General features: G+C 41.6%; 1 pseudogene; it reads right to left on the bottom strand.

The window, feature by feature from the left end:
* Positions 1–1972: 1972 nt before the first annotated feature.
* LOC105075645 (guanylate-binding protein 3-like) lies at positions 1973–4214 on the bottom strand (annotated as a pseudogene).
* Between the last annotated feature and the right edge of the window lie 615 nt (positions 4215–4829).

Here is a 4829-nt window from a genome sequence, read left to right as displayed (position 1 = left end):
ATCCCAACCATGAGCTAGAAGTGCTGTTTATAATGGAGTATATAATGGTCAAGGCTTTGTTTGATTTATTAATGATTTATAACTGTTTTCATTGGTAGGATAATTTTGTACCTCTTCTGAATTGAATTACTCACTGCCAGCATGCCCAAAGTTATCTACAGACAATAACTCTGGTTATTTGGAAAGCAGTGTGGAGTGTAGGGAAAACAGTGATTCTCTCATATTACTGGTGAATTAAGAGTCTTAAAGAAATTCTTCCTAACCCAAAAGAGAAAGAAATGTATTATATTACTGAAGACGCAGAACCTAGCACAAGCATATAGGTAGGCTGAAAGCGAGTAGAAAGGATGAAACCATGTTTCCTATATATCGAAGTAGATGAGTCCTTTTCTGTTGCAGTTTTCAGCCAGTATATAACATGTCTCCTTAGGCTCAATGCTCTCCCTTGTTCCCAGAAGAGGACCAGACAGCACAGTTTGCTGTTAGACGCTGAGCTTTCTGCATGTTCCTTCATGGAGTTCACCCTTTGCTAACTTGGGAACTGAGTAATCATTATTTGGTTAATTGCCCTCATCTGAAAGAACAGTCTAACTTCTCTCATTTCCCTGAAAAGACATGGTTACAGCCAGGATTCAACTGAGGTTAAGCTCCCAAGATGTCAGGGAGCCTGGAGCTCCAACTTTCTGGTGTTCAGACTTCAAAAGGGATGTATCCCAGACACTTGAAGACCTCTCTGAGCTGCAAAGCTGCGTATGGTTTTCTTTAGTCCCTGAGGAGTTTTATTGACATTCAAAATTTTAGAGAAACTAGATTGGTGCTGCCATTATGGAAAACACTATGGAGATTCTTCTAAAAAATGAAAATAGAACTACCATATGACCCAGCTATTCCACTCCTGGGGACTTACCCAAAGAACAGAGGAACACTAATTTGAAAGGATAATGCACCTATGTTCTTTTCAGCCTCATGTTGGTGACGACAAAAGCTACGTGATGCAGGAGAGTGGAAGATGAGAATGAGGAGCTGAGGGAGCTGAGAGACCAGAGTGTTAGATGACTGTCTATTCATTGTTAGCGTCTCTAAGAGCACAGTGAACTAGGAGCTAGAATTTTTAACAAATGAAGGCTGTGTTGACCCAGAAGTGGGTAGATGACTTCCACAAAGGATAATGTAGTCTGAATACACATGCTTTGAAGGAGTTTCTCTTTTTAATGGGAGGAGAAGGAGAAAGTATCTGGAAGCTGTCATAAGAAGCAAGGAGGAAACCTAAGTTTGCTGGCATCTATGAAAAGTATGGGAGAAACAAATCACCACTGAAGACCACTTGAGAAGTCTGTGAGGAGAACAGTGTCCACAGGTATAGACAGAACTCAGCCAGAAGGAACTGTCTAGAGAAGGCAATAAGGATACAGAGGTGTGCTGAATGAGAACAGGAGTGCCAGAGGATGCTGAGGGGTCTGGCAATGGAGATTTGTTGGGGGGGTGGTCATCAAGCATGACTGCAAGTTTGAGCCCTGAGCTGGACCCAGGAGTCTCAAGGCTGCTCTCTCAACCCCCATCCTTGGGATGTGCCCTCCCATTGCCTCTCCCCGGCTGGCAGCTGTGCAGGGTCACAACTTAGAGACAGTAATGTAGTATTGAGACCATCTGCACTGAGTACTGATTGAGCCCAGTTAAGGCCTCTGTGTAAACTTTTAAAATTTGTCTTCCAGCCACAAAACACAAAACACCAAAGTAAATTCCCTTGCTTATTAAACCTACCACTTATGTGGGAGAGGGTATAGCTCAAGTGGTAAAACACATGCTTAGCATGCAGGAGGTCCTGGGTTCAATCCCCAGTGCTTCCTCTAAAAATAAATAAACCTAGTTATGTAATTATCTGCCCACAAAAAAAAAAAAAAAAAAAAAAAGACACCTAGACCTACCAGTCTGAAGTGATTGTCTTTTTCTTTGCTCTCCCCCTGCCCTCAGGGTACTGGGGTCAGTTTCAAATTGCACACAGGAGTCTCCTGAGGACATGGTAACCTAATGAGAATGAGTCAGATAGGGGATGCACACAGCCTTGTGCAGCTACATGTCTAAGGATAATGTGTGACCAGAGGTCTTAGGCTTCTGGTGCTGACTGAGGTAAACTGGGATGCTGAGCATAATGGGGCTCATTAAGGAGGGGACTCCTGAGTTCTTCTGCAGTCTTCCACCACCACAACTGGTGACAAAATGAAGCTGTTCTTTTCTAGATTTTGTGTTGTCTGGACCACAAAAAGGATACTGCAGTTGGTCCATGCCCTGCTGGTTGATGGGTCCCATGTTGTTGTACACAGAGGTGCTGCTCTGGAGAGCTGCCAGGGCAAAGATACAGGAGTCCTTCTGGTTGTCTCCATAGAAGCCACTGTAGAGGCTGCAGAGAACAATGAATAAGATCCCACGGTTCCAACTCAGATGGACAAAGTCTGAATCTACCTGACTGCATTTAACTCTGGAGACTTAGGTTAGTCATTTCCCTGTGCAAATTTTTATCCATCTATAAGTGAAATTGTAAATGTTAAATTCATGGTGCTGTGAAATTTCAATAAGGCATTGTATATAAGTGTCTATGAGAGTGTAAACCAAATGAGCACTTGGTAGCAGTGGCTATTATGATCAGATCATAAAATTCAAACATATTCCTCAACTGAGATTGTGAACTCTGTTCCCATGACCTGTCATGGTAAGGAACTTTTTAGACAGTAGTTAAATACGTCCCTTTGACAAGAGTTTACTAAGACTTGTAGGAGTAATAATGTGTGATCCTTTATGAACAAAGCTGCTGCCATTAGACTTTATACTCTGCTTTTCTTACTAAGACCACAGCTGTGGACAACACCATTCTCATCATCTCTCTGGATTCCTATTGTGAGAAGTCAGACATGTTTGTAAATGTCTGGTCAGGTTTAGAGGCACATTCAGCACCCCTGCAAGACATTTTCCTAGGATATGAAAGGGAAATGGCTGAAACAAAGTCATTAGCCATTGTTATATGGATTGCAAATCCTGTCGTTGGACTTACAGGTCACTCTCAGTGCTTATATGTGTGGCCAAAGGTAACAATTCCTCAATTAGCCTGTCATTCTCCTACTTCGTGTTTACTTTTCTCACATAAAGATCATTTCAGTTGGCTTCAAATTGGATCTGAGGTCAAATCTTGAGCAAAACCCAGTAAATAAAATAAATGAAAAGAATACTACATTAATATGATGCATTCGGAAAAAAATATGAAAATGAATATACATACGTATATGTAAGACTGGGATCTTGTGCTGTACACCAGAAATTGACACATTGTAATTGACTGACTCTGAATTAAAAAATAAATTAATTTTTAAGAATATGATGCATTCAAAGCATTTATCAAGCAGTGGAGAGGGACAGTGCAAAGAGTGCTATAGATCCAACATGAGTAGGATTGAGAAGATTTATTTTTCACCTTCTCTACATCCCCCAGGCCCTCTATGTCAAGCAGAGTTGGAGTGCAGTCTGGCTTCTCGGGGTGAGGCACACACCTCACCTGATGCCCTTCGTGTGAGGCCTAACCGTGGAGCCCAGGGAGAAGCCTGTGAGTGGGCACAGGGAGAAGAGGGAGTGGAGTTTTACCAGCAGACAGATCTGGAAATTGAGACAAAATTAACAATATCTGAGTTAAAAGAGATAAATGAAACCATAATGAGTATTGGTCTTAATTACAACTAAAAAAAAGAGAGAAATTAGAATGTCCGGTACAAACTGAAAAGTTTACTTTTACCTTCAAGATTAATGTTAGCTTCTATTAGTTTTTTTTTTTTTATTATTATTACCTTACTCCTTCCAGAAAAGCATATTTATACTTTAAGGAGGATGTTAAGGCAAAGTGGGAATTAAGAGTTGAGTCTTATCCTCCAGAACAGAGAAAATGTCAGAATCCCATCACTGGATTGGAAGCGAGCTTTCAGTGTTCCTCCCTGTCTCTAACTTCCTCTCCTCACATCACTGTCCTGAATGCTGGGAGTGTGGGTGGACAGAAGGGACTCGGGGAGGCTTTGCTGGTGCCTTCACTCACCCTTGCTCTCACCAGCCAGCCTGTTCACCAGGTAGGACTGGCCTGTGCGGTAGAGGCACATGCTGACCACCACCACCACTGGCTGCATAAAGGCAGGCAGGATGGTCAGAGCTTTTGAATCACCCAACAGTCACCCATTCATAGCAGATAAGAAAACCAGGCTTCCCCTTTTCTATGATCAGGACCCACTTCCTCTTATAACAATGGCCCATGGAACCTGCTGGCAAGCAAATAGTCTGTCCAATTTTATAACATTAGGCATAACACTTTTACAAAATGGGAATAAACCAGTGGCTGCACAAAGATTTTATAAGCTCCCAAATTACTATAATGTATAACACTTCTTGCTGCTTGCAATAAAAATAAAAGTTCCATTGGGTTAACTCAAACAATGCTATTTATTTCATATTTGGGGCCAGTGTGAATAGTGGCCAAAACTTCATAGAATACTTTCCTAGGTCCAATTACCCAGAATATTAGATTCATTCACAATGGACCTGGCAGCTCCTGTTTCATAGGTGAGGGCTGTAGGTTCCCTGATGGAACGTGCACGGCTTATGCTGACCCAGGTGCTGGCACGTAGCACTTAGTACATGAAAATAATAATGACAATAGTTTCCAGTTTTTGCACACTTGACTCAGACCCAGTGACAACATCTTTACATGGATTATTTTCTCTTAGTCTTACAGATACTTTTACCACAACATTAGAGACATTCAATAACTTGTTACAATCACAAGGTCCTAAATAAAATTT

This window comes from Camelus bactrianus, chromosome 13, assembly GCF_048773025.1.
Source record: "Camelus bactrianus isolate YW-2024 breed Bactrian camel chromosome 13, ASM4877302v1, whole genome shotgun sequence".
NCBI classification, from domain to species: domain Eukaryota; kingdom Metazoa; phylum Chordata; class Mammalia; order Artiodactyla; family Camelidae; genus Camelus; species Camelus bactrianus.
This window is presented reverse-complemented; position numbering and strand designations above follow the sequence as displayed.